This window comes from Danio rerio, chromosome 16, assembly GCF_052040795.2.
Source record: "Danio rerio strain M-AB ecotype USA chromosome 16, GRCz13ab, whole genome shotgun sequence".
In the NCBI taxonomy this organism is placed as follows: domain Eukaryota; kingdom Metazoa; phylum Chordata; class Actinopteri; order Cypriniformes; family Danionidae; genus Danio; species Danio rerio.
The window spans coordinates 11784378-11805069 of record NC_141036.1 but is presented as its reverse complement, the minus strand read 5'-3'; the positions used below and the strand labels follow the sequence as shown (position 1 = coordinate 11805069).

Here is a 20692-nt window from a genome sequence, read left to right as displayed (position 1 = left end):
GGGCCAGTTTTATCCTTTCTCTTTTGTTTTATCTTGTTTGAAAGATGCTATCTTAGGATTTGTGACGCATTCAAGATGCGTCCTATTTTCATTCATTTTAATAAACACTACACCAAGATAAAATGATCACTTTCAGCTCCATGTGACCTTTGTTTACAAATCACCACTACTTCAAACGACTGTGAAGTACATCAAATAATGAGCCTAGAATTATTAATTAATCCTTCAATAGCAGATATGCAGCAAATATATAAAGAGAAGAAAGGTAAACAGAAAAGAACTAACAAGAAAATTCATTAATTCCCTGAACAAATAAATGAACTATTGATCTGGATACCCTGTGGAGGACATTTCATAATTTCACAGTATGATCATGTCCAAGTCCTCTTATCTGAAAATTTCCAGGAAAATCTGATGACCCCTTTAAAAAAGCACTGTTTAGAAAGCACTGTAGACAGGAAGAGATTCAAGACCCTTTTAATCAAACGCACACGGTGGCATACAGGTGATTTATAGCGCGCCCCTCTCCACCCATTCATTGCTTTTAATCACATGGCCTTACAGCCAAGTATACAATCAATACTCATCACCTGACAGCGCATACACACACAATGCAGGGGATTACGAACGACGGGAAGAAAATGAGAGCTCGCAAAGCTTCAGGAGAAACAGAAAAGAGAAGCGGGAGAACAAAATGGGTGCTGCGCCACTGCTTAACCAAGTAATTAAGTGGCAGGCGGGAATAAGAGAGCGCAGATCACATCCAAGAGGGAGAATGCGAATGAAAGCGGATAGAGATGAACGTGTGATAGAACGAGTGAAGAGGGAGTTGGTGTGGAGCGATGGAGAGAGCAGGAGAGTGGAAGAGTGGGTGGAGATGGAGGAGTCTATATATAACCGTAGGGTTATGGAATAAAAGTGAGAGATCATACTGTTGTGTTTGATTACTTAACTCGGACAGCCATGGTAACCAGCTAAACGGCACATGAAAAGCACTTTAAACAGGCGCGCACATACATGAAACACTCGCTGACGTGCTAACCAACACACAGGAGGCCTCTTCCGAAGCTTGTGCCAACACCACTCTATAAAAGGAGGAAAAGCAGCATCCTGCAAACATCCCTATGTTTGCCACGCGTCCAATCCGGGAACAAAAATAACACAGACCTCATAGTGCAGAAAAATCCATCAGCCTTTACCCATCTCAAAAAGCAGCGAACGAGCCTTCTTTCCCCAGCAGACCGATTCATCTCCTGCTCTCCTTCACCGGAGAATATTTATATAAGTATATATGCCGTTGATTCAACTTACCGCAAGCATATGTGTGTGCGTTCTGGAGATGTGCGATTGTGTGTTTACTCATCCTGTGTAAATCAGCTGGAAGCGAATAAAAGCTGGGTAGTGATGCTCTGTGGGAACAGCAGGAAAGGGTCACAGAAAGGATCTGATGCTGCTTTGTTTGTTAGTCTCTGGTGAGAGACGATAAACAATAAACAACCAGAGTCGGAGCGAGCTCCTCGCTTCAGGCCCCAGCTGAGGACCACTCTATCCTCAGCCGCCTGCAGACCCGGGTAGCCAATACTCGGAAGAAAGACGAGAATAAAACAAATCCAAATGCGGGCAGTGAACGCTTCCAGGAAACGTTGCGATGAAATGTGAGGAACATCGAGTTGGCTCGGATTCTGTGTTGTACCGCATCCTTTGGGGATCTCAGACACAGAGACTCAAGAGTGCCAATACAGTACATCACTAAACCAAATAGAAACGCTGAATAGGAAGCAGAACTGTTGGAAAAATAAAAAGGGTGGTCTACTCAAAATAGAATCAGCTTTTCTGGACATCAACAGGATTAATGTGATCTTTTCACCCGTTTGTGGCCAATATTTTTTAAATGGTTTCTTGATGTAGCCTTGTTAATAGTCTCCTATATGAACATGTTTTGCATTTATTTTATCCAGAATTTTGATTTTATTTTCAAGAAAATTGTATTTGAATATGCAGGCACTATAGTTGCCGGTGGGCAAATATGGCTGCATTTACATTGCACTGTTCAAGTGACTCAATACCGATTTTGTTCGTGGCACAGATTGGACATGGCCCATGTACCTGTAAGCAGGAACAAATAACATGGATTCCAATTCATTCAAATCAAATTCAGGCCTTGTTCATATGTGGAAATTTTTCCAATGTGAATCGGATCTGTGCCCTCGTGTCTGCAGTGTAAGCAGGTTGATCGGATTTTCACCTGTCAATGCGAGTCGCGCTTCATTAAAAACCATAGCGAATAACGTCAAGTCTGACACTTTCATTTCAGTACAGACTTCAGCAGAGTCCCAAACCTTAAATCTCATACACAAGGACTTAAACAGCTTTTTTATTGTTATATAGCACAGGTTTAAGCATGTTAACGAGAGAGAGCAATGTCCGCCACGTAACCAATGTAAATATGTATAATATAAAACCAATGTATAAAACTAGTGCATACATCACGTGTATAAATATCGCTTTGGACATTACATTAAGATGCCTAAAGGTTTTTAAAAGCCTATATATCAAAAGAAGATGGACAAATGACAACCTTTCTGTCATAAACTATAGTAAAGCAGCTTGTCAAAGGCTGCGAACAGATTACATACAGGAATAGAGGAAAGAGCACTCTTTAATTATCAGCTGTTAGTCAGCGCCTGCTCTTTTTTTCCTGGTCATTGCGCCTTTGCCGTATGCTGTGTAAATGCAGACAATCGGATATGAGTGACTTTTAAAAGATGATGTAAGCAGGTCAGCAAAAAAATCGGATACATTAAGAATTGACCATCAAGAACCCTTCAATGTAAAATTTGAATAGGAGGAGAACATTTGGCATTCTAACTCAAAACAACTACTCTTAAAAGATCAATTTACATTCACAAACACATTTATTATGTTTAAAATTGGAAAACCATTTAATATGAACCGTCTGAAAATGCTCTGTCATATAATTTCATGAACATGAAAGCACAAAGTACTTTGTCTTAAAGTGATGAAACGTGCAATAGTTTCCACAACAGACTACTGTGTGTCAAAAAGATAAATGTAAAAGTTATTTTCTGTAAATCTCAATACAAACTTTTGTAAACATCTGACAGAAGTAGTCAAACAGCTTAGTAAAGTTTTTGATTATGTTTGGGGAGTTGTTTAATGATCCTGATGAGCTGAGATTCTGCCAGATTTATTGAATTAGCTGAGCTCTGCTAAGGCCATGTCCATAAGTACAGAGGTATTTTTGTAAACAAAAACTTTTTTATCAATTTTCTAAAAAAAACACAGACCCTGGTGCTTTTCACTCTGACAAGAGTTTTAAAATTTTTAATTTCAGTGAGCTTATACTGTGTTTTCTTGTAGAAAAAAAAATGCAATTTAGACAAAACCCATGTTTGTGTGGACAGCAGGGACTAAGGTTGTGACTGAATTTGGTTGTAGTTTTTTATTTATTTTTTTTAATGTGATTCTGCTTTTTAACAGGAGTTTATTATTATCTGTTTATTCACCACTTCAACTCTGCAACAGTGTTATTTTAATTCTTTATAGGAGTGGGAAGTAGATTTTACTGTGATGACTTTGCTGTATATCAAATTGTGTATCATAAAATGGTTACTTTAAAGTAAAGATATCAGTTAAATGGTTATGTTTAGATGCGGTATTATGAAAGCAAAAAGTTGGTGCGGTGGATGGCAGATGGGTGTCACGGACGAAAGTGAGCGGGATAGGGGTGACACGGATGAACATAAAGAGGGTTGGAGAGTCACGGAAGTGAACAGCAGACGGGGTGGAGGGCGGTTGAGGGGGGATCGACATGTTCCGGCACAAATTAAGCCCTACTTGCAACGTATTTGCCCACCGCGTTTTAACTTTTGACGAAGTATTTAAAAAAAACTATAGATCTCTTGAAAGATTTGTTTTATTTGGATGAATCTACAGACGTTAAATATTATTTTGATATACATTTGTAAACAAAAATATATTTTTAGTAACATGAAAGTTGCTCTTATTTGGGAGGGTTTGCCTCAATTTTGCATCATGGAATTAGGCATAGAAAGTTGAAGGACTCGTGACAGGAAGTAAATCAATTGCTTTTTTTTTTCTTTCTTGAAATCTTTTACTTGGTTGTTTGCTTGCATGTCATTGAGAAATTAAAAGTGGATAATGTAGAAAAGTACTTAAAAAGAAAATGGCAACTATAGTAGCCAGTGGGCTTAAATGGGTTGATCCCAGTTAGTAGCTAGCCATCCAATTCACTGCAAAATATGCTTTTTCTTACTTAGATTTGTTGTCGTTTCTAGTCTTAATATCTAAATATTCTTAAATCAAGAAAAATTGATTTAAAAAATAATATGCCAAAAATGTAGTAAGTTATTTCTTAAAACAAGCAAAATAATCTTATTTTAAACTGAAAACAAGATAATTTTTTTTACCTCATTGGCAGTTTATTTAGCTTGTTTTAAGGAAAAACTCACTCAATTCTGAAACATTCTTTCTCAAAACAAGACTATATTTTTTTAATTGTCTATAAATGCTTTTAATTTATGTGCAAAACCACATAAAACATTTGTGAATACAGCACCGTTTCCATCTAGTGAGTCAAAGAGAACAAAATCAGCATTTCCTGATAAACTTGCGCTAAATATCAAAAAGAAAAAACTAATTGCTGCGTTAGGAGTAGCCACTGTGGGCCTTTTTTGTTATATAATAAATTACTTGCAACTTGGAAGATGAAGATGAAATGCAGTGTATGTGCGAAGGCTTTTGGAAGTGTGAGACCACTCTTTGTGAACGCAACTTCTCAAAACAGTTCTTGGAGGAAATAATACAGAAAATCTTTGGCCAAGGGTTTTTTGAATGACCAAACCAACTGGTCAGATACTGTAAAATGTGGTTGGTCTGTTGGTTTGTCCATCATTGCTGTGCCATCATCACATGATCTGTTAAAACAAAGACACATTACTTTTTTTTGATGCACATGCTGAAATGTATTTGGTAAATGTGTTTCCATCTTAGTGTATGCACATTTTTTGCAGATTGGATGAAAGGTTTATCCTATTCAGTTTTGCATGAGTATTTTATGCACATTTTCAAATTTTATGGGCATCTTTAAAGCATTATTTTACTGGGATATTCCAAAATGTGCATAAAAATAGGTCGATGGCTGTGTGACTGGTGCCACTAGCTAATTTATGTACATTATATACAGTTAATTGAGAAGTATTCACACACCTCCGTTTTTTTTAACTACATTTTATGTTGCAGCCTTATGTTAAATGAGTTTAAATTACTTTCCCCCAACATTAATCTACTATTCTCCATAAACAAAAACATTAATGACAAGATTTTTAACTTTTATAAAGGAAAAACTGACATAATTACATTGCATAAGTATTCATTTCAATACTTATTTGGAGCACCTTTAACAATGATTGCAGCCTCCAGGGAACGATACATCAAGCTTCAAACATCTCCATTTGAGGGTTTCCAGCTATTCTCCTCTATAGATTATCTTAGGCTCTGTCAAGGTTAAAAAGGGACTATTTGTGGAAGGTCATTTTTACATTTCTCCAGAGATGTGTGATTCTGTCCAAGTCTTCTATAAGGTTTATCATCCTTTTAGAAGGGCATCCTTCAGCACAGTCTGAGTGTTCTGGAGCATGTTTTCATTAATCATATGTCTCTATGCCTGCATTCAACTTTCCTTCTACCCTGATGCTCCGCCAGCATGGGATGGTGCTGTGCAGTTGATAAGCAAAGCCTTTTTTTCATGCAGACAAATTCCAAGCAGGATTTCATGTCTCTTCCACTGTGTTATAAAGCCAACAGTGTGGGATGTTCCAGTGATGTACAGTATGTCCTTCTGTAAGTTTCTGCATCAGCTTCATGGTCACCACTCATTGTTACCAAGGCTCTTCTCCTCAGATTTGCTCAGCTGTAGAGTCCTAGATGTTTCCAACTCTATCAACTCAGGGTTATGTAGGTCTTGTGCTCCTGTGAACTTTCACTGCAACATCATTTTTTTTTTGGTAATTGCCAGATATATGTCTCGAGACAACATGTCTAGGCCATTACTTTGACAACACAGCTAAGTTTTGTTTTCCCTAATATGCATTTACAGCCAGTAGACTTCTTCCTGAAAGTTGTACGTTCAGTCTAGTCAAATAATTTTGGTTAATTCTATAGATTAACTTCAAAGGAGTACAGAAACATTTATTGAAATGTTTGATTTAAAAACATTATATAATTTTATTTTTATTTTTTAAGCATCAAAAGCTAATTTGGGCGTTTGTTCATTTCAATAATTTTTTTGTTGAGCCAAGTGTATCTTTTAGTATCTTTTAGTTTTAGTTATTGGAAGCTCTGTGTTTTTAGACAGATTGCAGTGTTTTTTTATTAATGAATATATATATATATATATATATATATATATATATATATATATATATATATATATATATATATATATATATATATATATATATATATATATATATATGATCAATATTATCAGCACTGGTAGGAGGCGTGGCCGCAGGCCGAGCACCCCACCAGTGCTGATATACAGCCATAGCACACTGCTACGAGTGTGATATTGTGTTAATACAACAGTTTGACGGCACAATCTTGTACATAAAAAGAAAATCAAACACAGAGAGTCTAAAACCCTTTTGTGTTAGGAACTACTTTCTTCCGCCAATCATTCACATCTGCAGCTGACGTCAGAACAGCAGAAGCCGTTACTAATTCACCAACGTCACTTTAGAGCTAGTGTTTGAATGATTCTCTATAGCGTAATGTGAAGCGGCGCTTCTGGTGTGTGACCCCCTTAAGGTGATGACAAAACAGCAAATTTTGCTCACATTTTAAGATTATAAGGCTGAACATGACATGAAATGCCATCCGTCTACAGAGATTTTTCACCTGCTGTTGTGTTTGCGATAAGGAGGGACAAGGCTGAATCCAGCTTCTTATTCACAGCTTCTTATTGAATGATGTGCATTGCATGATGTGTTTGCTTTTTGTCATCTTTGACCAATATAGAATTTTTTGATAATCTGAAAATGTTTGACAAACATGCATCAAAAAAAAAAAAAAAGAGAAATCGATAACACTTTTCCCACTTATATATAATGTTTTTCTTTCAGTGGTGTAGTGCTTGCTATACGCTCATATTCTCAGTATGCCTACTTTTTTCTACAAGCTGTTTGGGTATTACCACTTCTGAGGATCAATAATTGCATATACCCTCGGTATACTCACTTGTTTTGATGATTAGACATCCCTAATCTATGTGTATTCACGTCTCATTTAACGGTCTACTGAATGTATTTTTTAACTCGCATCTTAATTTGTTGCAATTGGTGCATTTGTTTAATTTGCGCCATTCCCCGCCCCCTTACGACCGCAGCAGCCTTGAGAACATTTCGTGAGAGTTTTTCGAAGATCACAACAAATCAACTGAATGACATCTTGCTGAAACTTTCAAGTAAAATCAAAAGACAGCAGGGGTGTCACTTTAGCACTTCTATATTTCCGTTCAGCCCCCCTAAAACATTTTTTTGCGATTACCTCATGAACTGTACATCACTAAATGACCGCCTCAGTCCCCTTTAAACTTGATATAAAAACGGCGGCAGACTTCCGCTCTTCTGTTTTCAACTCGTTTTTCATTTAGTCAGCAAACCACAGCTGTGAGCACAAGGTGTGTTTATCGAAAGATTGTTGGAATATATGCATATTATTATATATATTTAATTAGGCTCATATACATTAAAATACAACTCAATATAATTAGCCAATCTGCGGGTCTGCTGGGGTCACTATTAGCTAAGCATAATTGAATTGGGATTAAAATAAATTAATTTGCTTTAATATTTTTAAATGAATAGTTCACCCAAAGATGCAAGTTGTCATTATTTATTCAACCTTTACTTGTTACAAACTGAGTTGTCTTTTTTTTTTTATTCTGTTAAACACAAAACAAGATATTTCAAAGAAAGCTGGACACCTGTAACCATTGACTTCCATAGTTTTAGTTTTTTCTTCTATAGGAGTCAATAGTTACAGGTAACTGATGTTTAGTATACATATATATAGCTAATGAATCAAAGAAACATTGACTTTCGTCATTTCTTTGCCTACTTTAAAAATTTGTGTTGGGTGGGTAATAGTACACCACCTTTTTTTAGGACTACACCACCGGTGTCTGTGTGTTTATATATCCTATAAAGTTTGAAAAATATTGTTTGCATGATGTTATGAGGACTATTCTTTTAGTGATAAATGTTTTTAACAATGGTAAACCTCAACTGTATATTCTAGGGCACTTATAAAATTAGCCTTTATTTTATTTCTATGTTTAAGTGGTGTTCCTATAAGGCCATAAGGGATATTTTTCCTTCTCGGAGAAGTCCACCCTGCAGGGCCCCTATACAGCGAAAATTGGTTTTATTAAAAGGGTTCTTTCAGAATCTGAAGTGCTTCAATAAACCACTATAGAAGAGTGTACAGTATATGGTACCAAGTATCAAAGAATATACTGAAGGCAGTAAACATGCTTATCAAGGACCAATCAACTGCTTTCATGTACCCTTCCATCATCACTTAGTGCTGACCTCTGCATTGAAAGGCCAGTCTCATGGCTCACAGCAATCAGCACAGGCCACATCAGGGCTGCAGTGTGTGTGTGCGTGTGTGCGTGTGTGCGTGTGTGTGTGTGTGTGTGTGTGTGTGTGTGTGTGTGTGTGTGTGTGTGTGTGTGTGTGTGTGTGTGTGTGTGTAGATGCTCTGTTGTTGTGTGCAGTTTCACTTAAGCTTTTTCATTTTTTTCCACTTTATCAACGGCAACAATGATGACCAAGGTTCCTCAGAAAAAAAACATGCTTGTATCAACAATTTTTGGAAAACTATATTACATAAACAACCATGTAGTCCAAATAAATTTCACAAAAATAAAGCGTTTGACACATTAATTAAATAAGCTTTAATCTTATTTTGGTATCCGCAAGTCATTTGATATACAGTTGAAGTCAGAATTTTTAGCCCCCCTAAAATGTTTTTTTTTTTTCCTTAATTTCTGTTTAACAGAAATAAGATATTTTTTAACACTTTTCTAAACATAATATTTTTAATAACTCATCTCTAATAACTGATTTATTTTATCTTCGTCATGATGACAGTAAATAATATTTGACTAGATATTTTTCAAGACACTTCTATACAGATTAAAGTGACATTTAAAGGCTTAACTAGGTTATTTAGGCAGGTTAGGGAACTTAGGCAAGTTATTGTATAATGATGGTTTGTTCTGTAGACTATCGAAAAAATACAACTTAAAGGGGTTAATAATTTTGCCCTTAAAATTGTTTTTAAAAAATTAAAAACTGCTTTTATTCTAGCCAAAATAAACTAACTAAAACTTTCTCCAGAAGAAAAAATATTATCAAAATGTCCTTCCCTTGTTTAACATCATTTGTTAAATTTTTAAATTCAAAGAGGGGCTAATAATTCTGACTAGCGGCTGCTAAATAGTGATTTCATATGTCATCAAATGATTCTTGCTCTAAGGATGCCTAATGTTTTATTATTATTATTTCCTTTTTGTATATAAACCATTTTTACACTGACTGTCATTTTAGTAGGCATCTTCTGTCAATCAGGGTGAAATTGTGAGCTTAAAAAAAGAATTATGCAGGGCACATTGTAATGTATGAAAAAATTAAGCTGTATTTTAAATTGCTGCTTTGATGCTTGAAAATTTTTGGTCTTTGATCCATAAAGCATTGAAACATTTTTTTTTTTACAGAGCAACGAGCTGAGTTAAGCATGTTTAGTTTTATCTAAAACAGATGAAAGGAATTTTTGCCAATGTTTAAAACACTGGATGTTTTATGTATTGCGGTAGATACAAATAGAATGCCTGAGTGATGCTTTAGCTTTACGCTCTCCTGTTTGAACACAATATACATATATGTATATAGCCTAAATCCTAACTAGCTTTAACAAACGCAAACACACATTGTGAAGTACCTTTACCATTTTAACTTTCTTCTAAAAGTCCTTGTTTACAGAATGGATGAAAAGTGCAATGTTTTAACAGATGAGCCAAAAAATATGTACATCAGAAAGGTGGTACATATAGAGCTGGATTTATGATGCAAGTGTTAAATACCCTATTTTCATTTGGTATTAAGGGGTTATTTCACTCAAAAATAAAAAAATTCTGTTATTAATTCCTCACTCTCTTGCCAATTTAATCCTCTTCGTTCATCTTCAAATCACAAATAAAGATCTTTTAGATGAAATCTGAGAGCTCTCTCGGCCTCCATAGACAGCAATGAAATGTATGGTGTAGTAAAGGAAGCAATAACTTTGTGAATTGCGAGATCCCGGAACAGAACCAGGGAGGAATGCGGGGCGAAAGTGAAGAGGGTTGGGGAGTCACAGATGGAATTTAAAAGTAAACAGCGGATGGGGGTGGAGGGCGGTTGAGGAGCGAGATCGGTAAAATGAGGTGCCGGATCAGATTTCAGAGGTGCCAGACAAATCAAGCCCTGGTTATATCTTTCCATGCTACTACAGTGGTATGTAATCATGCTAAGCTATACAAACATATTTGGGTCCCAAAAAAGTGTACATACAATTCTATTCTAACAATTCTAATTTTAATTTTTATGTATATGTTTTTTGGCACAGTGTTCGTGGAATATTTTGACAGATTTTTGGTTGCGTGTTTGAACCGATGCTGTCTATGAAGGATGAGGAGGGTGTTTGTTCTTTTTTTATTTTTTTTTTTTACCAGTCCAAGCCATTCATTTATTTATGATTTTTTTTTTTTCGGCTAAGTCCCTTATTAATTTTGGGTCGCCACAGCGCAATGAACAACCCAACTGCAACCCATCTCTGGGGCACACCCAGGCACGTGCACACATAGGGCTCAACCTGTGCAGTAAACATGCCCTTTTTAGTCTTGGATGGAAAGTTCCCTTCCAAAACGATCAAAAGTGCCCCCGCGACACACCCTCCCTCCCGCCCTTCAGTAGGCGCACAACAACACCGCTCTTGAGTACGTGCGCTCAACCCCCCACCCCCCCAACCCTGCGTGTTAAAGTACGCGTGCAACAACACAGGTGATGAGAACGCGCGCGACAACACCGCTCTTCAGTATGCACGCGACAACCCCCCCCCATTCCAAAAAAATGTATCCTGCACATGCCCTTTTGACAGTCTCTGCACGGGCCTGGGCACATCCATACATACTCAGACAATTTTAGTTTACCCAATTCACCTTTACCTCATGTCTTTGGACTGTGGGGAAAACCGGAGCACCTGGAGGAAACCCACGTGAACACAGGGAGAACATGCAAACTCTACACAGAAACGCAAACTGACCCAGCCGGAGCTCGAACCAGTGACCTTCTTGCTGTGAGGTGACAGTACTACCTACTGCGCCATTGCGTCCCGATGCGATCAAATAATTTTTTAAAAAGCCACTAAAAAGTTCTCTCTCACTCTCTAACTAACACACACACACACACACACACACACACACAAATAAATACCTGTTTACTGTACAATCAGAATTATACTCTTCGCATTTCTGTGCTCAATTGCAAACCTTTTTCAATGCTCAAGTATATTTTTGTTTCCATTAATAAAAAATAATAAAAATATGGGTCACTCTCTAATTCAAAAGGTAAAAAAAATAAAAACATTTATTCTAAGACTAAAAATTATTCATAAATTGGATCATTACAAAATATTTAATATAAAAAGCTCATGATATTTCTATTTCTGTCAATCACTATTTTAAAGTAAAACTGCATTGACTGAGTGATGTATGTCACTTAATGATTTCTGAGCATGGCAGTATGTTAGGTCATGCCACATACACTGTAATGTTTTGCATTTATGCTGTACAGCATGTGTTAAAGGGTTGGTCCACTACGATATTATATTTTAAACTTTAGTTGATGTGTAATGTAGCTGTGTAAACATAAACAACATCTCTGAATGTAAAAAGCTCCAAGTTCAATGCAAAGAGAGATCTTGGTTTTTACAGAGTTAGCTTAGCAAAGCCTACAATGAACGAATTTTGGGGACTACAAAAAATACTTCCAGCCCTTGTGAGATCACAAAGGTTTGTTTACCACGCGCACACACACTGCACAGCTTAAAAAGCTAAAATGCGTCCAAACGCTGCTATTTCCAGAGCTTCGTCTGTTTCTGTATTTGGGCTTCCAAATGACACGACACAAAGACAGAAGTGCTTACAGTTCAATATTAATTATGTTTCAGAGAATTATAAAATACATAGCAAGCGTTTTTCTGAAAAAACAGCTCCAGAATCTCTCCCAGTTCAGTGTTGGATTCGGTTAAAATCTCCTCAAAGCAGAAGCTGTGAACTACAACCTGTAAGTGTTTTTATTTGTTCAAATTGATCATGACATGTACAGTATCCAGCGTTAACGGTATGCTGTAGCAACGATGTAAACAATGGGTAATGCTGTTTTGCACCGCAAACTATTTAGCTCCAAATTCAAATGTATCAGTCAAACTGCTCTAAACACCCACACACACACACACTTTACCAGCACGTGCAGCATCTCTCTATGTGTGTGCGTGACTTTACATTGATTCTCTATAGGCAGCTTCCACATGTGTTTCACATTTCAGATAATAAAGTCGCAAAAGATATGTGGATGATTTATATTACTTACACCTGCATATTCTGGATATATGTGAAAGACGTTGAGTTTAAAAAAATACAGGATAGCTCATCTAACTCGTGTTGCAGCAGAAAAATAAATCAAGGCTCACACAGGTCGCATCCCACATCTTGTGCTTTATTCTTCTGTCACGATATATTACAGAAAATAACTTAATCCGAGCATCAGAGAAAAAGAAAGTCCTGCACACATGCACTTGTTACAGAAAGTTCACACATTCACGCACACACATAAACACATAAAAGGAGCCGCACCCCATTTTCACTCGTTACAGACACACATGTCAGATTTTATTTTAGAGAGCAGGCAGATGGTTGACTGACTGTTTACACAGCAGAAAAGCGCGTGATTGTACGGCATGATGTGGAGCAGATCCGCGAATCGCAGCACATTATGACGATGACCAATCAGAGTCGCTTGAGGGCAGGCCTTTCAGAGGAGGTAGGAAATATATCAATTGTTTTCATGTTAGCTGAGTAGCTGTGTATAATCAAAGTGAGATATATGAAAAAATAACATGATTTCCTTTAAGTGAAACATGAGCACACATTGCTTTGCATCTTATAAACACAACCAAGCCTTAAAATGACATTCTGGACCACCCCTTTAAGGGCTACAACTTCACCTGAGGAAGCAGCGATTTTGTAATAAGGGGTTAATGTAGCAAAAACTTTACAGTAAATGACCCATTGCTCCCCCATGACATTTTGTACTGACAATAAACCACACAAATGCAGATATTATGACATTCTATTAATTAACACACACACCTTGTTCTGCAGTATTTTCTAAACTAATCACTACATATTAGGGGGGCTGAGTGGAACATTATTTGTACTGTATGATCATAGCTTTCCAACGTTCATATAGATTTTCTTATTGAGGAAATCATTTGTCAAATCATTCTGACAGCCCATTAATGCAGTAACTAGCGATTATGCATGTTGATGGTTTTTGCATCCATGTCACAGCTCCAGTGGATTAAATATTTCAATTAACAGTCAAGGCGTTCAAGTGGCGCTGGAATTCCTGTTTTGATTAGGTCCGCTACATACTTGTTATAAGAGGTATGCATTTCAGTTACTCCAGATACCAATAATATGGATACCAGAGCCATATTGGTACCAAGATTTAGTACCCAACCCTAATGACAGAGCTCTCTGATTTCATCTAAAATATTTTAACGTGTGTTCAAAAGATGAACAAAAGTCTTGGGGGATTGGAATGACATGAGGGCGAGTAATTAATAATTATTTTATTTTATAGTAATTTTTCATTTTGGGTGAACTAATCCTTTAATGCCATGTCAAAAACAGGACCAAAGTGTGTTTGTTTAAAAAGTGAAATATTGTGCAAAGACCTAAAATGCTGGTGTTTTATTGCCACTCTTGGTTGCTTGTTCCGTTAGTAGCACATATATTGTAGATCATTTTCTTTGAGTTTATTATTTAAAAAAGGAAGATAGAGGCACGTTTGTCCCAATAAGCTTAGACCAAGCACTGCCATCATATGTTGGTAATGGAGCTCTTAATAAGTCTTTAAGGGGGAATGATTAACTGCTAAACTCTCTCCAGCAGCTCAGTGGCTTCCTGTTCTTGATCTACATCACTTTCATTTAAAGGAAAACCACACCTCTAAATTACGCCATTTATCTTTGACCAAACCAGTTCACTCTTGATGTTACAATGTCACATGACCAAGAGTAATGAAGCCTGCAGGTGAAGCGGCCATTTTAATCTCTGGGAATGAGAAAGAGGGGGTGGGGGGAGCAATGATGTGCCAGATTAGACTCATTATGATGGGTGATGGGTTGATGGGCCGCAGAAATGGAGGATAAAGGGACCGTGATGCAATAACCTTTTATCAAAAAAAAAAAAAAGCTGTTACATACAAAATTATTAGCCCCGCTTTGAATGATTTTTTTTTCTTCTTTTTTAAATATTTCCCAAATGATGTTTAACAGAGCAAGGAATTTTTTACAATATGTCTGATAGTATTTTTCTTCTGGAGAAAGTCTTATTTGTCTTATTTCAGCTAAAAGCAGTTTTTAATATTAAAAATAATAATTATTAAAAATAAATAATTATTAGCCCCTTTAAGCAATTTTTTGCGATAGTCTACAGAACAAACCATCTGCATACAATAACTTGCCTAATTACCCTAACCTGCCTAGTTAACCTAATTAACCTAGTTAAGCCTTTAAATGTCACTTTAAGCTGTATAGAAGTGTCTCGTAAAATATCTAGTAAAATATTATTTAATGTCATTGCTGCAAAGATAAAAATAAATCATTTTTTAGAAATGAGTTATTAAAACTATTATGTTTAGAAATGTGTTGGGAAAAAATATTCTCTAAACAGAAATTGGGGGAAAATAAACAGGGGGCTAATTATTGAAGACTAATAATTGTTAACTCAACTGTATTTGCGTTATGTTTAGCAAATAATTAATTGTTGATTAATTTTTTTTTATTCTAACAAACTTAAAAGAAATTAATTAATTAATATATATTAATATAATTCTTTTAATAGCAATTATTTTAAAGAACAAAATGTGAAATGTTTAGTTATTAATTTATTGCTATCATTATTAATGATTATTAGGAAAGCTGTATAATCCCTGACAATAATACATAAATAATACAAAAATGTGCTTTAAGAACAAAAACAATTTTATTTATTTATTTATTTATTTTTATTTATTTATTTATTTATTTATTTATTTATTTATTCTTTAAAGATTATTAGGAAAACTTTATAATCAATAATACATAAATGTGCTTATTTCCTTATGCTTATTATGACAGATAAGGAGAATTCAAGTACTTTTTTTAACACAGTCATCTTACATAATAAATCACACTGTAAAACCCAAAACATTAAGGTAACTCGAACCATTTGAGGAAACCGATTGCAACAAACCATTTAAGTTCAAAAACTAATCCTAATGAGTACTGTGTACTTAATCTATTTGAGTAAATTAAGCAATTTGAGTACAGTAAAACCTAATAAATGAAGAGAACTCAAACCGATTGAGTACTGTACAACCCAGTAAGTTAAGTCAACTTGCACTGTTTGAGAAAACCGATTGCGACAAACCATTTGAGTTAAAAAATCAATCTATATGAGTACTGGTGCTCCATTTAAGGTGAAATAATGAGGTTTTTAATTAACTGATTACCGTCAAAACTCTTTTCAAATGAGTAGAATTAGCTTTCAGTAAATTTTGAGTTAACTACACTCATTTCATTTGATAAAGTCAACTGTTGGGTTTTACAGTGTACTGTTCATAACAATTAATACATAAAGAAATGCTGCTAAGCTATACAATAGTTTTAACTATATCTTAGCTGGCATACTTGGATATACACTCATAAAAAAAGCAATCATACATTCAGTTCGACAAGAAACTTTCTGTCTAAACAAGCGTCTGCTCGTCATGATTAATTCACTGCGTGCTTTCACATCAGCGCTATTGTTTATGAGCTTATTGGACTGTTTCAAAGCTGGTGGCTATTCACTGGGCATAAATATCCAGTGACTAGACTAAATACGGATGGATTGTTTTCCTCTCAGATCTGCTGTCAACAAGAATGTTTTCTTGCCATGTGGCCCAAGTTAACAATCCATCCTATTATAGTCTCCTAAATTTGACATGGACCCACAGTACACTTAATCATAATAGTGACGGACGGAGACAGCAATGAGTAAATTGAGATAATGAGAGCCAAAGAGACGTCTAGAGTGAAGGCCTTCCTTTAGTCTTTTAGGCAAAAAGCTGCAGGGATACTAATGGTTGATCAAATCCAAGTATGGCAGATAAAAAAAAAAAGATCTGTCCTACTTTTCACTAATGGATGAAAGAGAAAGGAAAGGGAGATGCCCTGACTCATGCCTTATATGGTAAAGGACTGGCTGTACTGATGTCCAGCAGAACATTTCCCTTACAATAAAGCCTCTCTCAACACGACACTGCTAAAAGCTCTCCAAATCAGTCCTACTTACAGATATACTGAGGTGTTAGTACCAGAGCATGTTTGTGTTTAAGTGCGTATATTCATAGATGCTGGAAAATGTACACTCACCAACTACTTTTTTTTTGTGGTACACCTGCTCAGCTGCTTGTTTAACGCAAATATACAACCCGCGAATCACATGGGAGCACCTGATTTATGGATGTAGACGTGGTCAAGAAAATTTCCTGAAGCTCAAATGGGGAAGAAAGAGGAATTAAAGGGCCCCTATGATGAAAATCATCTTTTGGGATCTGTTTGGACAGAACTGTGTGTAGCTTTAGTATGTCCACAGTCATATTGATGTGGTACAAAGACAATAAGTCTCTTTTTTTTAATTTCCTGACATTAAAAAAGGATCCAAATCTCTCCCATATTGAGGCCCACCACAATGTGATGTAGGAGCATGTTTTCCCCCGCCCACCGAATTGATTGACAACCCCGGATTAACATATCTCCATAGTAACACGTTTAATCATACCCGCAAGACAGGACGTGCACAAAGCAGCTGGGATTGAAAGATCTATTCAGCTCGTGTTGATAATCAATCATCATCAAATGTGATCAAGAATGAGTTTTACAAGTTTAAAGCATTTTTAAAACAGTGCATGTTTGTAATGAAATACAGCGATTTCACTGTCTTTATCACCACAGCTACATGTCAGTACAATTATAAAAGAAGACGCTTCAATCCCAGTTTGTGGACTTTAAATCAGGTTTATTTAGTATATTAACACAACGGATGTCCACACAGCAGTTGATATTAACATGCATCCTGACATAATTGATCCTTAAAAATACTGTAAACTTAAACGTGGTGTGTCCATCCACTGTGTTTGAATGGATTCGTGAACTTTGTAACAACATTTTTACGTGACTCATCATCGCAGAAAAGCTTAAATTAACTCAACAACAAATACATTAAATAATCATTGGGAAAGTTCTTACTGTAGTATTTCTCACAAAGATCTGCTTCCTTCATGTCTGTAACTGTGCTGTTTAAAGTGATTCTGAATGTGGAATAATTGTTGGTGACAGATGCGCTAGTCTGAGAATTAGGTTTCAAGAGGATATGTTGACATTTCCACACTCTCAACTATCTATTTACATTTACCTATTAAGTCCAAAGTGACTTACAAATGAGAATAATATAATTAGAGGACGGTGAATGATCTGAAGAAAATTAAAACATCAAGAGAGTAGCAGTTCTTTTTGTGAAAACGAGTCTGTTTACTGTAAATGTGTGTTCTTAACCTGATTATGCATAATAAGCTGATATGTGTAATGCCATGTAAACACATTACCTGGATTTATTTTATTGGGTAAAGCTCAGAAACAGCTTAAAATCATAACAGTTTTTTTTTTTTTTTTTGTCCAATACACGATGCATGTAAACAAATTTATTGGCATTCATGTGTTCATGTCACATGTCACTTTTGGAAGTAAGAGTAGAAAGCGAGTAATGGCTGCTAATTGTTATCTGTGACTCCCATAATTCCAAACAGCAGACAGGCATTCAGCTTGAGCAGGTGATGGTAATATTTTGTACACTTTATTGTCTTAATGAAGCACAAAACCATATTGTCGACTCACACAGTTGATGCAGAATCATCAAAATAACACCACAAAATTTGCTGCATTCACATGTACTAGAAAGTAGTGACAAAATACTACAACACAGCTTCTGACACATTTCCTGCTGACATTTTTAAGCTACTGACACTGATATTGTGATGTCAGCTGCTTTTAGGAAATCTGGCAAAGCTTATGTAAATACAGTTTTCTGCATAGCCTTTTTAATAATTTGCATGTAAACAAATAAAAACTAAAATAGTCAGATTTTTTGACAGTTTGCTTATTTTGTGCATGTACAGTACACTACCTGACAAATGTCTTGTGGCCTAGTTTTAGGAACAACAAATAATAACTTGACTTTTAGTTGATTATTTGGTGTCAGAAGTGGCTTATATGAAAAGCAAAGTCTGACTTTCAGAATTAATATTGTGTATGACTCCCATGAGCTTGGAGGACTGCATCCATACATCTCTGCAATGACTCAAATAACTTATTAATAAAGTCACCTGGAATGGCAAAGAAAGCGTTCTTGCAGGACTCCCAGAGTTCATCAAGATTCTTTGGATTCATCCTTAATGCCTCCTCCTTCTTCTTACCCCAGGCATGCTTAATAATGTTCATGCCTGGTGACTGGGCTGGCCAATCCTGGAGCATCTTGACCTTTGCTTTCAGGAACTTTGATGAGGAGGCTGAAGTACTAGGAATGATATGCTGCTGAAGAATTTGCCCTCTGCTGTGATTTTTTTTAATGTACCTCAGGCTGTCAATGTCACCATCAACTCTCGCACGCCCCCATACTGAATGTAACCCCAAACCATGATTTTTTTCTTCACCAAACTAGGCTGTTTTCTGTGAGAATCTTGGATCCATGTGGGTTCCAATAGGTCTTCTCGCAGTATTTGTAATGATTGGGATGCAGTTCAACAGATAATTCATCGGAAAAATTTACCTTCTGCCACTTCTCCAAATGATCAACTAGAAGTCAAAATATTATCTGTTGCTCTTACAACTGGGATCGATGACAAGACTTTTGTCAGGTAATGTAAATGCACTCACTGACTTGCTGATGCCAGAGATTCGAGAAGAATGATAAGACAGCTTTGAGCTATTATAAAAAAGTGACTGCATCTTGGTTTCCATCAGCTTGTGTTAATGCACATTTGTAGAAATGAGAGATGAAAATGGCAAATTTCAAATGAATTTTTTTTTTCATTTGCATGAAGTTATGCTCGTTTGTGGTGCTTTTGAATTTGAGCCAATAAAACATTTTGATTTTGCAAACAATACACCTATGTGACCACTCAGCTGTCTCCATTAATGCTTGTGATTATATTGGTTCCTAGGTTACCAATATTACAGTTAAATGCTCCAACAACTTCATGAAAATGTACCTAATTTACATTTGGGATTTTTCATCAGGAAACCTTGGCTTGTGTCTGAATTAACCAACCCAGGTCTGCTGAAGATCATCTCTGAACACACAACACATCTAACCTTGAAGCAGATGAGCTTCCACAGAGGAAGAAGAGCACACTGGTGCCACTCCTGTCAGCTGAAAACAGAAAAATGAGACTGCAATCGGCACAGGAAAATGTTGCCTGCTCTAATGAGTCTCAATGTCTGCTGCAGCATTTAGATGGTTGGGGTTTTGGTGTAAACAACCCAAAAGCATAGATCCATCTTGCCTTTTATCAGTGGTTCAGACTGCTGTGGTGTAATGATGTGCGGGATATTTACTTTGCAGACATATGACCCCTTATCCCTAACAAATTGGTGTTGTTTAACTGATACGTATGCCCGAGTTTTGATTAAAGCCACAAATCTCAAACTGGTTTCTTGAACGTGACAGTAAGTTCACTAAACTCAAATGACCCCTACTGTCATCAGAGTAGAGCTTTAGGATGTGGTAGAATGGAAATACATCGAAGTACAGCACAGAATAAGTATGTGCACCCATGAATGTACTTAGCTCCACTAAGCCAACCTTACCAAGGTTGTTGTTACCAAGCATCGGTAACGTTTTTTATTTACTTATTTATTTTTGAGCATTATAAACTCTAGATGATGGATAATAAAGCCTAAAGTGACTTCCTTCCCATGATACATGAGCTGTGAATGTACACCAAATTATTCAGCAACTGTTAATGTTTAAGTTTGGGATGGTTATTTGAGAAAATGCCTCCGACAGTGAGGGAAAGAAGGACACCGATGTAGCCTCAGAAAACCTTTTAGAGAAATCTGTTTGCATGCTATCTTAATCAAATTTAATATAAACTCATGAGACACTTGGCTTTCAAGGCATATTTTTGTCTATGTCCTTTGTCTGTGTTTGTTTGTAAAAAAATAGACAAAAAAC

At 36.1% G+C, this 20692-nt stretch overlaps 1 protein-coding gene and 1 long non-coding RNA gene across 5 annotated transcripts in view; one reads left to right on the top strand and one right to left on the bottom strand.

Annotated features, from left to right (window-relative positions):
- The window catches only part of LOC147833285 (uncharacterized), an 84919-nt gene extending 64461 nt beyond the window's left edge, over positions 1 to 20458 (top strand). The window contains exon 3 of the long non-coding RNA XR_015511117.1: positions 19756 to 20458. This is a non-coding gene — a long non-coding RNA (uncharacterized LOC147833285). The remainder of the gene's footprint in view (positions 1 to 19755) is intronic.
- grik5 (glutamate receptor, ionotropic, kainate 5) overlaps positions 1 to 20692 on the bottom strand; it is a 179793-nt gene that overhangs the window by 83532 nt on the left and 75569 nt on the right. The gene's annotated exons all lie outside the window — the stretch shown is intronic.